Raw genomic sequence first — 20241 nt, 5'->3', positions numbered from 1 at the left:
ATCTCATGCAACGCTTCAAAGGACGCTTCCCCGCTCTCATCAATCTCCCCTAGCAGGTCGGCTTGATATGCCTGCAAGATCGACATTGTATGAAGGCATGCAGCCGCCTGACCTGCCGCTGAATAAGCCTTGCCCAGAAGCTAGAAGTTGTCTTTAGAGGCTTGGTGGGCAGCGTCGGGGTCTTGTGGGACGATGCAGATTCGGGCGAGAGATGGCTCGCAAGCGTCTCCTCGACCCGAGGCATCGCCCCATAGCCATGACGTTTCAGTCCAACTATATTGCTGTACAGCGATGTTTGCGGGCTGTACAGTCTATACTGGACTGGTCTCTTCCACGACCTCGACACCTCGGTGTGGAGGTCGGGAAAAAACGGTAGACCCCGACGCTGAGGTAGTGACCGAACCGGGAGAAACCTCTCATCTAGCTTACTTTTGGCTTTATTTTCAGCTTTTTCTGCGGGCCAGTCAATATTCAGCTTTTCTACTGCCCTGGTCACTACCTCTAATAGCTCCTCGTATGCAGGGAATGAGGATGGCGATTCCTCCTCGACACTCTCCACATCAACCTCCTCGGAGGAAGATATGTTGAGCGTCGGTGCCTCTCTTCGGGGGGAAGAAACCGCTACGCGTGCTTCCGCCACCAAAGGAGAGACACTGGGTCTAGCGGGTAAGGGAAGCGATAGGGCAGCGCCCGTCTCTTCCCCTCCGCTAGATCCATTTGTGAACCCCACGAGTGCAGCCTTCGCTGTGCCTCTGCAGCAGCGGGACCAGACCCGCGGGGAACACTCGCATCGGCGCTCTCCTCGAAGAGCGCCCGGCGAGATCGCAGCACTCTGAGGGTGAGCCGTTCGCAGTGTACACAGACGGCTCCCTCGAGAGCCGCCTGTGCATGCTCAACCCCCAGGCATTTCACACACATGTCGTGTGTATCTCCTGTCACTATGTAGCGTGGACAAAGAGGAGTACACTTTTTGAACTGCTGCTGCTTTTCCGCCATAATGCTTTTTGTCTTATTTTTGTGCATTGAAACTCTTGTCCTCGGACGAAGAGATCACTGTGTGAATATATATATCAGACAGACAACAATAAATAAGACAGACAAGATACAGAGAGCGCTTGCTGAAGACAACAGAAGCTGGCGTGCTTTGTGTTCAGGTGTGCTTTATAGCTTCCTGATCCGTGACGTCACCCGCCTCTGACGTCACGTCTTTTCATTGGTTGGATACAGAGGTGCTTCACGAACACAAAATACAGAGGGTTCCCATCACGTCATCCGACGTAGCGTCGATAGTTCCCACGAAAGGGAACAGTATCCAGCACTCATAGTGATGACAATAAATCCTGAATAAATATTACTCCTCTGTATAGAAAATTAACAAACATATGAGAATCCATCAATATTTCTCCAAATGTGCATGCTTTTAAGCTAAAAGCCTATATGAAATGCCATAGAGGTAACATAATTGTTCAGACACTTTGCATTACAGAAATACATTATATTTTAAAGTATATAATAGAATACCATTATTTTAAATTGTAATAATATTTCACAGTATTGCTGTTTTTTCTGTATTTACTGCTTGAGACATGATCAACAGAGGGTTTTTTCACAGTCTACCTGACTGAAAGAGCTCATTATTTATGCAGGTCATTATAGCTCTTTATGCGATTCTTTTGTCTTCTCAGGTGAGAATCACCCATTATTCATGATAATTCACGCCTCCACGCATACAGTGTTTCATGACCAAAGATGTTTTAGAAAATTTAAATCTCTCTATTGTTTTATATGAAGGAGTAGTAAAGACAATATTTACATAATTTTGAAGCAAAAACTCTAGTCTACAATCTCCAATACCCAGAAGTCTTGTGAACACAGATTTAATATTACTTTTTTGGCCTTATTTCAGTGACTTAAGTTTTTTGTTTTTTCAATAACCACGCATAAACGTTATTCCTTCAAAAATACAAACATGTACATACATGTTCCTCACATATTATGGTAGCCTAGTTTGTGCTGAATACAGTGTAATGACACTTTTGTCATTTATATGTTTATGAACAACTGAAAAAAGCACAAATGTCAGGACATGTCAAAACTTATCCAGGCCCTAAATCAGCCTCAGACTCCAGAGGGTTAATATATTCTATTCTGCTGTGAGCATGAAATAACATTTTAAGGTGCAATATAAATTTAATATATAATGTGACTACTATTTTGCAAATTATTATCTATTTATTTTTATTTATTTTTATTTTTTATGGTTCTTATGGTTTTTGTTATGTGTGTGTGTATGCCAGTCGGCACTGATCAGATGGGGCACTATAATTTCGTTGTTTGTGCAATGACAATAAAGCTTCTATTCTATTCTATTCTATTCTATTCTATTCTATTCTATTCTATTCTATTCTATTCTATTCTATCCCTTCTTCGTTTTATAACGAAGGGACTGAGGGACTGAGGAGACAAGTTGCTCAAGTTTAGGAATAGGAATGTTGTCCCATTCTTGTCTAATACAGGCTTCTAGTTGCTCAACTGTCTTAGGTCTTCTTTGTCGCATCTTCCTCTTTATGATGCACCAAATGTTTTCTATGGGTGAAAGATCTGGACTGCAGGTTGGCATTTCAGTACCCGGATCCTCCTTCTACGCAGCCATGATGTAGTAATTGACACAGTATGTGATCTGGCATTGTCATGTTGGAAAATGCAAGGTCTTCCCTGAAAGAAACAACGTCTGGATGGGAGTATATGTTGTTCTAGAACTTGGATATACCTTTCAGCATTGATGGTGCCTTTCCAGATCTGTAAGCTGCCCATACCACACACACTCATGTAACCCCATACCATCAGAGATGCAGGCTTCTGAACTGAACGCTGATAACAACTTGGGTTGTCCTTGTCCTCTTTAGTCCGGATGACATGGCGTCCTAGATTTCCGAAAAGAACTTAAAATTTTGATTTTCCACTTTGCTACAGTTCATTTTAAATGATCCTTGGCCCAGAGAAAACACCTGCGCTTCTGGATCATGTTTAGATATGGCTTCTTTTTTGACCTATAGAGTTTTAGCCAGCAACGGCGAATGGCACGGTGGATTGTGTTCACCAACAATGTTTTCTGGAAGTATTCCTGAGCCCAAGTTGTGATTTCCATTACAGTAGCATTCCTGTATGTGATGCAGTGCCGTTTAAGGGCACGAAGATCACGGGCATCCAGTATGGTTTTCCGGCCTTGACCCTTACACACAGAGATTGTTCCAGATTCTCTGAATCTTTGGATGATATTATGCACTGTAGATGATGATAACTTCAAACTCTTTGCAATTTTTCTCTGAGAAACTCCTTTCTGATATTATTCCACTATTTTTCACCGCAGCATTGGGGGAATTGGTGATCCTCTGCCCATCTTGACTTCTGAGAGACACTGCCACTCTGAGAGGCTCTTTTTATACCCAATCATGTTGCCAATTGCCCTAATAAGTTGCAAATTGGTCCTCCAGCTGTTCCTTATATGTACATTTAACTTTTCCGGCCTCTTATTGCTACCTGTCCCAACTTTTTTGGAATGTGTAGCTCTCATGAAATCCAAAATGAGCCAATATTTGGCATGACATTTCAAAATGTCTCACTTTCAACATTTGATATGTTATCTATATTCTATTGTGAATAAAATATAAGTTTATGAGATTTGTAAATTATTGCACTCCTTTTTTATTCACAATTTGTAGAGTTTCCCAACTTTTTTGGAATCGGGTTTGTAATAAAAAGGGTGAAATGCTTTAGTCTATCACCCAAACCCTAGTTCTAGCCTAGGCCAGCTATAGCTGTGGGTCTATAGGGCCACACATAAGCATAGATCTGCCTGACTTAAACTCAGCCTCTAAACTCTCATAAGAGAAGGAGGCTACTCTGAAAATAACTCTCTAAAATAAGAGCTCAGATGAGCAAAGCTCAACCCAAGCCAAACAATGTCAGGCGGCCCAGAAGGCTGACGCTAAACATAGATCTATCTGAAGTAAAGAGTGCTAATCTTGAAACAAACTCTAGCTATGACCAGAGGAGAAGCTACTCTACCAATGGTGGCTGTAAAGGTCGCCATTTTGTTTGCCAACACCAAAAATAAATCATTCAAGCCAACCTAATGGAACTTCAGGGCCCTAAATTCCCCTTTCTCTTTTTTTTTTTTCTCTTACATGCCCAGGAAAAAACTATACAGGAAACATAAGGTCAAAATACTTTATAACATAAATATAGACCCAGCTTACCTTCCTACGGCTTGAAGTCCGAAGACTCCTCATCATTGAAGGGATGGAATCTAAGGTTCTTTTAAGCCTAAAAGAACCTCTTCACTATCAAGCCAGAAGGTGGGCCGTCAGAAAAATATTCATCAAGGGCCCAGCCCTCAGCCTGACTGTAAGAAGCGCCTGAGCGTGTTTTGAAAAATGTTCCATTATTCAGGAGGTGGAAGAAAAAGAGAGGAGAGGGTAGATGTGAACTACCCTCTCGGAGAAGAAATCAATCACTAATGCTGCTGGCGTCTGAGATTGATTACCTCCCTCAGATCCTGCTGCTTCTTCCTGGAGTCCCGCCTTCTCTGGGAAATGCTCCGAGGAGGAGGAGGTGCCCAAGAGGCAACACTAGACTTCTGGCCCTGTCTTCAATCCTCAAATCTGAGTGGTATGCAGGTTTTAAGCGCTGCCGAGAGCGCCTTCGCCTCTCTGAACTTTCCCACCACCACCTCGACGGAAGTACCTAAAAGTTCAGAGGGCGAAACCGGTGCATCGAGAAGAAAGCCCTTTTCTTTCTCCCCAGTGTCAGCCAGGTTCAGCCACAGGTGTCTCTCCGTGGCCACCATCACTGCCATCAATCTACTAATCGAAGCAGCGGTTTGCTTAGTGGCCCAGAGAGCCAAATCCATGGTGCGGCGTAGCTCTTCTACCGCCTCAGGGGACAGACCCTGCCTCTGATCCAGATCCTTCAGCAAATCAGCCTGGTTGGCCTGTAACACTGCCATAGTGTGTAAGGCTGCACCAGCCTGACCCACTGCCGCATATGCCCTGCCATTCAAAGCGAGAAGTCACTTTAAGGGGCTTGGAAGGCAGGACCGGAGCTTTCAGTGTCAGAGCCTGCCCTGTGATGAGATAGTTCACAAACGTCTCATCAATAGTGGACATCGACACATACCCATGCTGGCTCAATCCCTCAACATCAGCGAAATTCGCCCACTGATGCCTGTGAATGCAAGCCAAGTATGGGTTCTTCCATGCCATCTCGATCTCAACATGAAGAAGGAATGGAAGGCTCACGGGGGCTGCTGTGTTATGGCCAGAAAGGAATGTGCAGCCCCTTTCTTAACCCACACCCAAGGCAGCTGCAACCTGCCAGAAGCGTGCTTCATAACTTCAAGCAGCTCCGCATACGCAGGGCAGGGAGGCTTTGAAGTTTCAGCAGGCTCATCTCCTTCCTCTTCAACAGCCATCTCCTGTTCTCTTGGGCTTGAAGCCAGAACAGCACTCGCTGCTGGATCTGATGATGTCTATGAAAGGACATTGTCATCATTCAGCAGCTCACCCTTGTCAGCCACTGAGGGTTGAGAGAGATTTACACCTCTCTCAAACTCCTCCGCGAGCTCCACCTGAGAACCCCATGATTTCAGCCGCCGCTCTATCTCAGCACGGGTGGGGCCAGAACCACCAGGCACAGATGCTAGCTCCTCTCCCCTTGAGAAGAGGGCCAGACGAGAGCGGAATGTCCTAATAGGCAGACACTCACAATTCACACAGACAGCACCCTCAAGCACTGTCCGTGTGTGCTCCTCCCCCAGACAGATAACGCACAGATTGTATGTGTCACCAGGTGTCAGAAACCTGGGACACGGATCCACACACTTCCTGAAACGTTTGTCAGACATAGTAAATTCTCTTACCAGATTTGAAGTAATCGCAATCAGACAAAACAGTCCCTGAAGATGAAAAGATACTGACTGCTTCTCTAGGCATTCTTTTTATCCTTCGGGTCGTGTCTTTAATGACGTCATAGGCTGTCGCCAGCCAATAGGATTGCTGAGATTTGATAATTGCTTTCAGACACCAGTTCATGTGATGACGTTCCCCATATGCATTTCAAACGCAGTGTAGAGTTCCCTTTCGAAAGGGAACTGGGCCTTTTTTTAGAGTCAAGTCATGTCTTTCTTTTGAAGCAAGAAAGAGATTAGTAGCAGTTACTTTTTTTGTCAGTGTTGGATTATTGTGATATTATTTATATGCAGGCACCTAAGCATTGTTTACAAGTGTTGGATTTGGTTTATCATGGTGCATTAAGGTTTATCACTAATTCAAGAGCCCTTACCCATCATTGTTTACTGTACTCTTGGGTTGGTTGGCCCGCATTGTCATCTAGTAGACTCAAGCACTGGTACTTATTTATATATAAAATCATCTTAGGTTTACTTCCCTCGTATTTACAGCAGAGTATTATTTCAGAAAGGGGTAAAGAATTACGGTCTTCGCTTACAAGACTATTATCTTTTAAACATCCCTAAAGTTCACACAAATATGGGTAAACGGGCATTTAGCTATGCTGCTCCATTTGATTGGAACCAGTTGCAAGACAAATTACGTTTAAAAGAGTTGGTATCACTAAATGATTTTAAGGGTATTTTAAAGGATCTAGTTTCTGTGTAATTTGATTGTAATTGTTTTTGAGTGATTTTGTGTATTTCTGTATATGTAAATTAATGTATTTGTTATATGTTCAACTAAATGTGCTGCCTATCTTGGCCAGGACCCTCTTGTAAATTTTAAATGTAGATTTTAAATCTTTTAAAATTTTAAAGAATTTTGGTTAAATAAAGGTTTAATAATAATAATAATAATAATAACTAGGGTTTGCCCTTGAGAGCCTCAACCACCAATGGAATTGACCTTTCTCAAAGACCCACCCCCCTTATTTACTGTTGCTTTGTCCAACAAGCCATGGTGCTCTCATGACACACATCATTTTCTCAGAATGAAAAATACATTGTGGAGCAAAAAGGAAACTGACAATGCGCTGACAGACAAGACAGATACCAGGTTACTTTTGGTATGAAACAAAGTCTCAGCTTTCAAATTTGGTCATTTTTTAAGAAATCCAAACAATAAATACCATTTTGTGACTCTTTAATGTGTTGTGACAGAACGCTGTAGCATCTCAGTTCAAGCGGCATGTTAACCGATCATCTCTTCCTACTAGTAATAAACATGAATTAACATTAGAAGGTATGTTGTTTCAACTGCAGAAAGACATCAATACACACCGTTTTTTAAGTTCAAATCCTCCAACATTAATTTATTAACTCTCCTGTCTGGTTTGTTTGTCAGACAAAATGGTGGATTCAGTGTCATGATTGGTTATATCACCTGTCAAACTTCCGGCGAAGGGTGAATTGGTATGTGGAATTTGGATGCAAGGCCACGCCCCCAGACATACATGTATATAAGGCGGCTGCCTGGCACACACACTTCAGGTCTGTTCTGAGGAGCCAAGATGCCATCTCAACCCTTCAGTGGCAGTTCAAAGTTGTGGCAGGACACAACGTCTCCGTTCCCTCCATCAGGGAACGAGGGTTACACTAGTAACCGAGACGTTCCCTTTCTGTCGGTCACTTTCAATGTTGTGTCGATATACCAACACAAGGGGTCCCTATACTAAATGCCACAACTTGAACTTCGTCATGAGGTGCAGATGTAGGCAAGCCTCTGCGTACCAACAGCAAGTGCAGCTATGCTAACTCGTAACCTTTCAACACTCAATGTTTTTTTTAATGTTGGAAAGCGTTCTCCTTCTCATTGAGAAAGGAACATTAAAGAGACCACATCCTATGGGCTCACCAGTGGGGAGTACTACATAGGGACATGCTCTCACAGTGAAGCATGAACCATACACGAAAGCTGTTTTACTATGGGCATGGCCCAAACAGTGCAGACAGATCGTGCCCATACAAGGGAGAGAGAAATCTCCCAGGCCTGGCAGCTCCTTTAGAGGAATTCAGTCTTTTATTGAGGAAAATGCCTCTATTAGAATGCCGCTGATGCTCCCCAGCAACAACCATTTCTTTACAGAGGTGAATGGAAATTGCTTCTATTTAGAATCAAGAGACGGTGGCTCCAAAGAACAAAGCTGAAGTGTGTGTGCAAGCCGGCTGCCTTGTATACCCGTATGTCCAGGGGTGTGGCCTGGCAGATAAATACCACACAGCAATTCCACTGGCATTTTCTGAATATGTTAGAGGTGTTTGGGGCTCTTAAGGGCGACCCCTAGTGTTGGTATTTTGACACAACGTCAAAAGTGACCAACAGAAAGGGAACGAAATATTGAATTGAAAGGAAAGGTTTAGTAGAAGCTGTGCTGCTGCAAATATCTACAAGTTGTTAAATTCAGGGGTTAACTTGCTTTTTCCAGCCTGCACTGTAAATTATTATTATGATAATTTATTGTCCTCAGATAAAAAACTGAAAAGTACAACTGCTTGTGTGTTATTAGTCAGATTGTGTTTGTGTATAATTGTGACTTAGATGAAGACCAGACCATCATTAATCAATGCAAAAATCCAGTTAAAGGGTTAGTTCACCCAAAAATGAAAATTCTTTCATTAATTACTCACCCTCATGACATTCCACACCCTTAAGACCTTCGTTCATCTTCAGAACACAAATTAAGATATTTTTGATGAAATCTGAGAGCTCTCTGACTCCTCAATAGACAGCAATATAACCACCACTTTCAAAGTTCAGAAAGGTACTAAAGACATCATAGTTGACGTGGCTGCAGTGGTTCAACCTTCATTTTTTGTGCACAAAAACAAAACTTAAAAAAAAAAAAATTAAATTATATTGCTGTCTATTGAGAAGTCATCTCAGATTTCATCAAAAATATCTTAATTTGTGTTCCAAAGAAGAACAAAGGTCTTACAGGTATGTAACGAGAGTGATTAATTAATGACAGAACGTTTTGTTGATCACTGATATTTACAGTTTTATACTTTCTTGTAATTGCTTTGAAAGAAAAACATCAGTCTAGAGTGTGCATGTAAATTTGGCCTGAACACAGTCTTTTTAATGACTGCTTTGTCCTGACATCACTCTAGATGAGCTGCCTTATCTGAAGTGTCCACTGCACACAGTGATGAAACTCACTCCTGTTGCCTATGGTCAGACTCTCTTATTCTCTTCTGAAATATAACTGTTTACATAAAGATCAGTTAGATTGTAAAATTATCTTTTTTTTGTGTGTGTTTCCAGGCTGTGAAGTTGAGTCCATTTTCCTGAATGTTGAAGCAGTGAACACACACAGAGACAGACCTATGGTGAGCACAGTAATATTCTTAATACTTTAGCACTTCTGATCTAAAGAGCAGTGCAATTCTCCAGTTTAAAGTATGGGCACGATCTGTCTGCACTGTTTGGGCATGCCCATAGTAAAACAGCTTTCATGTATGGTTCGTACTTCACTGTGAGAGCATGTCCATTGGGACATTGCAGTCGTGGCTCTCGCACTTCTTTAAGAGGCCGAGAGCATCCACAGCTGATACCCGTCCTGGTCCTTCTACCTCCGGCAATAGGCATGTAGCCTCGGGACCCTAGACAGGACCTGACTGCATTGGCACATCAACTGCCTTGATTTAAGGCAAGCACGTGTTGGTCTGGATGGCATTCGTTCCCGTCTCAGACCGATCTGTCTATGACATCAAAGTACCGCGAGAGTGTTTGGAGAGCATACAACTCCTTATGCTTTTGAAATGCTTTTGCAGTACTTTGATGTCATACGCCGGTCTGTGCAGCGTCGATGCATTTCGAACAAGCCTACTATCTTTATGAATGGGTCATTGAATCAGTGACTCGGGCGATTCATTAAAAAATGCTGAATTTAAAAATTGCTCATTTAAGAATGAAATACCACTGTGTTGATCGGAGATGCAAACGTTCTGCTGTGACTGTTTGGAACTATTTTGGAGCAAAAACACTCAATAATAAAAATATTGTGTCTAACGTAGGCTACGTCACTTAATATTAGCTTAAACTTAGCATATATTAATTTATTACCTTTTGTATTAATTATATACTATTGGGTAAAGTATAAAATAGTGAAAATTTTAAAAGTAGCACAAATGAGCATCCGGCTCAAGGCTGTGCCGGTAGATGGACATGGTATTTTAAAACCAAACTGTGCGACCTAAAACCGGAGAAATGGCCACCCTATTTAACATTTTTATCTTAAATAGTTGGCAAATATTGCTGTATTTAGCCTCGTCTTGTTCAACTACTTACATTTTACCTTGCATTCTTCAAGCATGAAAAAAACGCAGTGCTGGAATTACCACTTGGGCTCGACTTCTGTGAACAGTAAACCTTCCAATCAGGCCAATCAAATAAAATCACAGGCCAATCAAATAAAAGGCTTCTTTTTTGATTGGCCATCTCAAACATTTTGACACGAACGAGTGCTGTAAGACCACTGCACTGAGCATGCTAAATAGGTTAAACATTTTGAGTCGTGGGCCACGTGGGCATTTGCCTTGGCTGGCGGAATTATACATATATGTACTATTTCTTCTTTATATATTTCCATAGCAACTGGCCAGCCCACATTGTACAGTGGCCCACCGGAAAAAACTAAAGGGTAAAGGGTAAAGGATTTTTATTGTCATTCCAAAGCATGGTACATGAGCTGGAATGAAATTAGGTACTGAGGTCCGGTTAAAAACATTCACAATAAATAACTCCCGGTGCTCCAGATGGCCAGTCCGCCCCTGGACAGAGGCATGTTTATCATTGTGTCACATTGCATTTGCTTTTAAATACAATTTTTAATCATTTGGGAATTGAGGATATTAATTGTTGCAGTTTTGCAAGTGGAATTTTTGCAAAATCTCGCCTGATACAACACATCTGCTCAGCAGTCCGTGGTCATCGTTGTCTGATTCTCCTTTTCATGATGGGCCATACATTTTCAATAAGAGACAGATCTGGACTGCAGGCCGGCCAGTCAAGCACATCCTCTCTACTGTAGAGTATGAAACCACTCTGATGCAGCACAGGCAGGATGAGGTTTGGCATTGTCTTGCTTCCCATCTTGATGGCAGTACAATGTCTCTGTACAATCCCAATATACAGTGGGTACGGAAAGTATTCAGACCCCCTTAGATTTTTCATTCTTTGTTATATTGCAGCCGTTTGCTAAAATCATTTGAGGTTTAAGTCAGGGCTCTGGCTGGGCCATTCAAGAACAGTCACAGAGTTGTTGTGAAGCCACTCCTTCATTATTTTAGCTGTGTGCTTAAGGTCATTGTCCTGTTGGAAGGTAAACCTTCGCCCAGTCTGAGGTCCTGAGCACTCGGAGAAGGTTTTCGTCCAGGATATCCCCGTACTTTGCCGCATTCATCTTTCCCTCGATTGCAACCAGTCGTCCTGTCCCTGCAGCTGAAAAACACCCCCAAAGCATGATGCTGCCACCACCATGCTTCACTGTTGGGACTGTATTGGACAGGTGATGAGCAGTGCCTGGTATTCTCCACACATACCGCTTAGAATTAAGGCCAAAAAGTTCTATCTTGGTCTCATCAGACCAGAGAATCTTATTTCTCACCATCTTGGAGTCCTTCAGGTGTTTTTTAGCAAACTCCATGCAGGCTTTCATGTGTCTTGCACTGAGGAGAGGCTTCCGTCGGGCCACTCTGCCATAAAGCCCCAACTGGTGGAGGGCTGCAGTGATGGTTGACTTTCTACAACTTTCTCCCATCTCCCGACTGCATCTCTGGAGCTCAGCCACAGTGATCTTTGGGACCTCCGCAGCGCGTATAACCTCATCCGGATACGCGAGGGGGACGAGTGGAAGACCGCCTTTATCACGCCCACCGGCCACTACAAATATCTTGTTATGCCGTATGGCCTGGTTAACGCCCCCTCCGTATTCCAGGATTTCATACATGAGGTGCTCCGGGAGTTCCTCCACAAGTTCGCACTAGTTTATATCGACGACATCCTGATATACTCCCGGAGCCTAGCCGAACATCGCCACCACGTTGCGGAGGTCTTCCAACGACTTCGCCAGTTCCATCTCTTCCTCAAGGCAGAAAAGTGCTCATTTCATCAATCTTCTGTTCACTTCCTCGGGTACATCATTGATCACAGTGGCATCCGGATGGACGAGGGGAAGGTGGACGCCATCAAGACCTGGCCAATCCCAACATCCATAAAAGAACTCCAACGTTTCCTCTGCTTTGCCAATTTCTATCGACGATTTATCAAGAATTACAGCTCCATAACCCATCCACTCACCAACCTGCTCCGTAACCAGCCCAAGTCTCTGTCCTGGACACCAGCTGCCACCAACGCCTTCGAAAGCCTCAAAGAAGCCTTCACCACCGCTCCCCTCCTCGTCCACCCTAACCCGGACCTCCCTTTCGTCGTGGAGGTGGACGCCTCCACCACAGGAGTGGGAGCCATTTTGTCTCAGCAGCAGGGGACACCAAGTAGACTCCATCCATGCGCCTTCTTCTCCCGCAAGCTAAACCCGGCGGAGGTCAACTACGACATAGGAAACAGGGAACTCCTAGCCGTGAAGTTGGCTCTAGAAGAATGGAGACATTGGTTGGAGGGAGCCAAACATCAGTTCCTTGTGCTGACAGACCATAAGAATCTGGAATATTTACGAGCCGCCAAAAGATTAAACCCTAGACAAGCATGCTGGGCCTTATTCTTCTCCCGATTTGACTTCACCATTTCCTATCATCCTGGATTAAAAAATGTCAAAGCAGATGCTCTCTCTTGACTTCACGCTCCTGAAGAGACCACCGCTGAACCTGAATCCATCCTCCCTAGCTCCATCATCGTGAGTCCCATCTCCTGGTCGGAAGAGACCATTCCCTCCTCCAATGCCTCCACTAACCCTCCGCCGGGTTGCCCACCTGGCTTGCTATACATCACCCGAGCACGACGCACTCCACACAGCCCACTCTTCGCTCGGCACTGGCCACCCAGAGCCCTGCTCAGACCTGCTGAAGTCAGCGCCGCCACAAGAGCAGAGTGACACTGCAAACCTCAGACTCCTTCTGACTGAGAGCAGAGGTAACAATCACCTGCTGCCCCTTTGCCATCAGACCTAGATGAGTCTGAAACACTCTTCACACTACAACTCCCATAACCTCTTCCTACAGCCACCTGCTCCACGGGTGTCTGAACGACAGGTGACACTGTCAAGGCTCCTGCTACCTCGACACCTGCTGAGCAAGCTCAAAGACCTGAACCTTGGCACCAGCAAACATCTCGCCCAAACTAACTGACTTCAGGGTGACAGGTGACACACTGTCAAGGCACTGGCTGCCTCGACGCCTGCAGCACCAGCTCAGAGACCTGAGTTTGCCTATTGTCTATATCAACCGCCATGGAACGACCACCACTACAGGAGACACATACAACCAGAGCCCATCACAGCCTTCCAGTCTTGTGTGCCAGTGGTGTGTCTGATCTTTCTGCACCTTCATCATCGCTCACTGTTGCCATAAGAGAGACAACAACAATCTAAAGGGGGGATTATGGAATGACTGAGACAAATAAGACACAATTATTTGTTATATTTAACAAATAATTGTTTAAAACTTACTCTGGGGTCTGTCCCCATCCTCCGAGAATACCAGCCTTAGTTTTATTGCCCTGAAGTATGTGTGTGTTGCCACGTGGAAAAGCACAGACAAAGAGACACACAGAAAACCTGCATCTTTCCTGCATCTTTCCCACAGAAAACAGACTTTCCTGCATTAATCTATAGACAGACTACTCTATAAATGATCATGCATATTCCCAGGAACTGGTATCCATTATTACTGTAGTATTGTACTCAGTATTGTATTCATATGTTTTATGATACATTTAATGTAACTTCAGTTATGCCATGTTTAGTGTCTATGGGTTCGTATCAAGAAGATTTAAATGCTTGTGTATGCGATATGTCGATACCTGTGCAGCACATCAGTATTACAAGAATCTTTAATAGTTCTTCTTCAACAACTCAGCCAGTTAATCTTTCTCGGTCGTAAAAGCTCTGACAGGAGGAATGTTGTCGCCCGGAAATACAACCTTCTCATTACTCAGGTCAACCCTAAGAGGTGGGACTTTGACCAGAAGTTAAAAGCCAGTGCACAACGCCCCTCCCTCTCTCTCTTGTTGATCTGACCGAAACTGCATCAGTGGGGGGTTCTGCCTAGGCTGCAAGGCCTAGGCCTCGGCCTGCCCTGCACCCAGCCATGTGCTTGAGATTCAAACCATGCAAGTTTGTTATCGCTTCTTCATTCGACGCAGAAGACATCGATTGCAATTTCAGTACCGTCGGACTGAATTCTCAGGACTTACTATGGCAACAATATATCCAGATGCTCTTAAAAAAGGCCCAGGCCTAATGCAAGTATCGTACAATATACTAAATTGCTGCTAGTTAGTTGTGAACCTCCTTGTCAACAAAGGAGTTTTTATGATGAATACTGATGATTTCTTTCCTGGGTTTTGGTTTCTTCATAGCACCTACTGTTTCCCACTTCCGGTTTCACTCTATCATTTATCGTTTTACCCGTTTATGTGTGACTTGCGTGTATGTATGTTTGTGTTTGTTAGTTAGCTATGTGTTCATGATTTAGTTAAAAAAAATAAAAACCCCAAACCAGCTATCATCAAATCTGCCTGCATGCTTTATATATATATATATATATATATATATATATATATATATATATATATATATATATATATATATATATATATATATATACACATACAGTGCCGCGTTAAGCCTTCGCAGGGCCCGACATCCATAATCGCGCGTCTTATGCGAATGAGTCCCAAGATTTAAATGTGAATAAAGTTTTATCAATTTAATACATGCAGACAAAAATAGTAAAAACATTTCTAAGATTGACAACAACAGTACAGTAGGCTCATATGCGCTCCTCCATCATTGACTTTGCTGATCTATAAAATGTAAAAAATAAAATTTAAATTAAAATAAAAAAAAAGGCTTTTTAACAAGTCCAAGTTTAAATTCGACCGATTCAACTCTGGCTTTGGAATTTCAGATTGGTCATAGCATCATTTCAGATGTGATGTGTCCGAAGATTAATCTAGTTGATTAATTATTCTGTCACAGACTTTTATAATGCACGTTTTATTCCTATAAATTTACTACTAGTTTGTTCTCTAAGTTTCTATCACGTTTTATGTGCATTTTATCCCACTCAAGTGAGTGTACAAGTTACATTTATTCACATCTTGTGCAGTATCTTAAAATGTGCAGACGTAGCCATTTTTTTTTTTCAGAAAACCAATATGACTCATTTAAAATTCTGTGCTACTTACATTACATGCACAAGTTTTAGAAACCCACTTTAAAAATGACAGTCAAATGCAATAGATCATCGTTAGGACGTGGTAATGGACCCTTTCTCTGTCCATTTATTCAGCTTCTTAATGATTTTAGTAGTAACATTTAACATAGATAGGCTTTAGCAAGTTATTGACAACATTATTTATATTATACTTTATTTTTATGAACATGCACGTGGCTTCTGTCTCGCGCACAGACGCGCGTGTGAACCTTTAAAAGTATTTGGCTGCGGAAAGATGCGTTCGGCGTGTGCACTAGGCTGCACACTATCTAGTAGACTTTTGTTTTCAAGCACTCAATTCACTTTTGCATGGGCTGTTGTACAGTACAAACATGGACCGTGCCATCACAAAAATTGAGCTGCACACAGATGGGGAGTGCGGACGTCCACGAACCCTCCTGATGACGAAAATTACGCAATGCGAACGCCTGAAGTATACCTTGGTGTTAAGCCCATAATAGCGGGCCACCAATCCACCCAGGCCCATATGCACTTGCATACCCAGACGCTACGCCACTGTCCTGGTTGTATTCCTGCGTGCGTGTTCGCTGCGCCTGTGACTCTTGATTCGGCTGTGTGACGACGATGTGTTTTAAAACGCAAAAGAGGATTGACTCAGGGGCCCCCCAGTGCTCGAGGCCCTGGGCTGCAGCCCATGTTGCCCGTTAGGATAACGCGGCCTTGTATACATATATATAGAATCGTAATTCTTTTGAATTTGTAATATGGTATGAGACAACTAGAGAATAATAATAATAATAATAATAATAATAATAATAATTTAGGGGCCGGATTATGTTTTATTTTTGAGATCAGTTGTTGGCAGGGTGGAGGGGGAGGGGAGATGTAAATGGCCCGCGGGCCGGCATTTTAAGACCACTGCTCTATGTGTTGGGATTTATCTGTGACATGAGACAGCTATCAGATGGTTGGTTTAACCAGTCTGTCTGCTTCCTGACCTGGGCCTCAGTTTGTCATGTTTCAGCTCTAAGACTATGTGCCATATTACTAGAGAGAAGAGCAGCACCATCCCAGGAGGGATGAACACCATTTCTTTTCAACAGGTCAGGTCTGCCCCAAAAACTTTTCCAATTGTCTATGAACCCTATATTATTCTGCGGACACCACTTAGACAGCCAGCCATTGAGTGATGATAGTCTGCTAAGTATCTCATCACTCCGACGAACAGGAAGAGGGCCAGAGCAAATTACAGTGTCTGACATTGTACTTGCGAGTTCACACACCTCCTTAATGTTAATTTTAGTGAATTCCAACTGGCGAAGTTGAACATCATTAGTGCCGACGTGAATAACAATCTTAGAGTATTTACGATTAGCATTAGCCAGCATGTTTAAATTTGCTTTGATGTCAGGCGCTCTGGCTCCTGGCAAACATGTGACTATGGTGGCTGGTGTCTCTATTTTCACGTTCCGTGTAATAGACTCGGCAATAACTAGGGCACTTTCAACAGGATTCTCAATGGGTGCGTCACTGAGTGGGGAGAACGTCTCCGGTTACTATGGTAACCTCGGTTCCCTGAGAGACGGGAACGAGACATGGCGTCAGAAGCTGACGCTTGGGGACTCCCTTTTCTCCTAATTCTCCTGAAATCCTATTGCACAACGCCAGTGAAGTTGCAACTCTCACTGGCCAATGCCAGCCAAGACGGCGAAAGGGGGGCGGTACCCGCCACTATATAATGCGCCGTCCTGGCGGCATAAGCTCAGAATCTTCCGACTGAACGAGAGTACAGCAGACCTGAGCGGTGAACACGGCAGTCTACGCCATGTCTCGTTCCCGTCTCTCAGGGAACCGAGGTTACCATAGTAACCAGAGACGTTCCCTTTCGAGAACGGTCTCTCGACATGGCGTCAGAAGCTGACGCTTGGGGACTGTATAGAACAACGCCGTGGGAACAGCGAAGAAGAGAAGCTCAGCCACTGCGGAGCTACTATGAACAGTAATAAAACATAATCCCCAACGAGTACACACCTACGAAATGCTTATAACGTGGTTACTCATCTAACACTGTATGCATTCAAGAATAATATGCAGGCTACATACGGGGTATTGAAGCATGTGGGCGGCCAGGCCGGGCACAGCAAAAAGAACATACACTTAACGAGCAGCTGTTGCTGGCGTCGGTGTAACATGAGAGAATTCATAGTGAGCCCGTGCTCATTGCGAGGACATAGACGAACCGCTGGCACTGTGTCCCATATTCCAGGTCGCTTATGGTGGCATAACGTACGCGGCAAAAAGGCGCCTCATACAGCTCGCTCTGTCAACATGAATGGGAGAGTGCCACAGACTGGGTGTGGTGCTGGCTCCGCCCCCAGATTCACTTATACGACCTAGTTGAAACCACCAGCCTCAGCTAGTGGGCGGGAACTGCATTGTAGAGTTGTATTCAACGCCAGGACTTGTGAGGCTAGAGAACACATGTCCAAATTGTAAAACCTGGCGAAGGTATTCTGCGACGACCAGCCCGCCGCCATACAAATGTCTTTGATGGTGACGCCTTTAGTCCATGCCCTCGAGGATGCAATCGCCCTCGTTGAATGCGCTCTGACGCCGATAGGGCATTCCATTCCTTGGCTAGAATAGGCCAAAGTGATTGCATCAACCACCCAATGCGATAGCCGCTGCTTAGAGATGGGACGTCCTTTGGTACTGCCGCCGAAACACACAAACAGCTGCTCAGAGAGCCTGAACTGAGCCGTGCGGTCAATGTAAATTCGCAAAGCTCGCACTGGGCATAACTCCTGATGAGGGGCGTTATCCACTGACTCCTGGGTGAAAGCCGAAAGAGTTATCACTTGTGCTCTGAACGGCGTTGACAGTGATTTAGGCACGTAACCCAACCTCGGCCTGAGTGTGACGTTACAATCATCTGGCCCAAACCGTAAGCAATCAGCGTTAATAGAAAGCGCTTGCAAATCCCCCACGCGTTTCACTGAAGCGAGGGCGAGTAGCAGCGCGGTTTTAAGTGAGAGCTCCTTTAAGCCGACTGACATGAGCGGCTCAAAAGGCGGCCGAGTCAACGCTTCAAGCACAAGAGCTAAATCCCATGACAGCACCGTGGGGGGGCGAGAGGGTCTTAGTCGCCTTGCACCCCTCAAAAATGTTACCACTAGGTCGTGTCTGCCCACCGAGCACCCATCGATAAGGACATGAAAAACTGAAATGGCTGCCACATAGACTTTAAGAGTGGAAGGCATACTGCCGTCGTCCAATCGCTGCTGCAAGAAATCTAGAATGCCTGAGACGGGACAGCTTCCCGGTTCGAGACCATTCAGTTCGCACCATTTCCTAAATACTGCCCATTTAGAAGCGTACAGCCTTGTAGAAGGGGCTCGCGCCTCCGTAATCGTGTCCATAACACGGCAAGACAGAATGCTCGGATCTACCGGCTCCCTTGCACTATCCACACATGAAGTTTCCACCATTCGGGGTTGGGGTGCCAAATTGACCCGCCCGCTTGCGACAGAAGGTCTCATCTCAGTGGAATCATCCACGGGGGAGCCGTTAACAGTTCTAGCAGATCGGGAAACCACTGCCTGTTCGGCCAGTACGGGGCGATTAGAAGCACCGACGCTCTCTCCTCCCTGATCTTGTGCAGCACTTGTGACAATATCTTCAGCGGGGGAAATGCATAAAGGCGAACATTTGGCCATGACATCGTCAGTGCGTCCCCTCCCAGGGAGAGCGTGACAGAGAAAAGAACAGAGGACAATGCGTGTTCTCCTCCGTCGCGAATAAGTCCACTTCCGCCTTCCCAAATTGTTCCCAGATCAGTCTCACTGTCCCGGGGTTCAATCTCCATTCTCCTTGAGGGATCCCGTCCCTCGACAGCATGTCCGCGCCGCTGTTCAGGTGGCCCGGAACATGCGCCGCTCGGATGGAGAGCAGATGGTGGTCGGCCCACAGTAGAAGCTGCGCAGCCTGCTCGTAAAGGGCTCGCGAATGCACTCCGCCCTGGCGATTTATGTACGATACCACCGAAACATTGTCCGTACGAACCAATACATGATGGCCCCGGACTTGTGTGAGGAAGCTTCGAAGAGCCAGAAAGACCGCCCTCAATTCGAGGCGATTTATATGCCACGTCTTCTCCGATTCCGTCCAGTAGCCCGACGCCGGAACGCCATCGCAATGAGCTCCCCAGCCCGTTGTCGACGCGTCCGTCGTGACCACTTTCCGCCGCGTAACCACGCCCAGCTGGGCGCCGCGTTGGTACAGGTCGGGATTCCGCAACGGCGCGAGCGCGCTCAGGCACCTGCGAGTGACCACAACGCGGGCATGGCCCATTCTCCAAGCTCTCCTTGGTACCTGAGTTTTCAGCCATAACTGGAGGGGGCGCATATAAAGCAACCCGTGGTGGCATACCGCCGCGGCCTCCGCCATTCGTCCCAAGAGCCTCTGATATTCCTTCAGCGCTACAGGACGGCCCAGACTGAAAGCACTCAGGGCGGACATCAAATCGCGAACACGCTCCTGACCTAGACGCGCTCTCATCGTGACCGAGTCCAACTCCACTCCTAGATACGAGATTGACTGGCTGGGGCATAACATACTCTTTTGTGTATTTACGCATAGACCCAGGTTCTCCAAATGAAGCAATAGAGTGCGTTTGTGGCCGTTGTGCACATCCTTTGAATGGGCTAAAACTAGCCAATCGTCCAAATAATTGAGTATGCGTATTCCGTTCGCTCTCAGGGGGGAAAGCGCTGCATCCACACATTTTGAAAATGTGCGAGGAGCCAGGGCCAATCCGAACGGCAGAACTGTGAACTGATATGCTGTGCCGTCGAACGCAAATCTCAGAAAGCGCC

The sequence above is a fragment of the Megalobrama amblycephala genome, linkage group LG13, assembly GCF_018812025.1.
Source record: "Megalobrama amblycephala isolate DHTTF-2021 linkage group LG13, ASM1881202v1, whole genome shotgun sequence".
Taxonomy (NCBI): domain Eukaryota; kingdom Metazoa; phylum Chordata; class Actinopteri; order Cypriniformes; family Xenocyprididae; genus Megalobrama; species Megalobrama amblycephala.
This window is presented reverse-complemented; position numbering follows the sequence as displayed.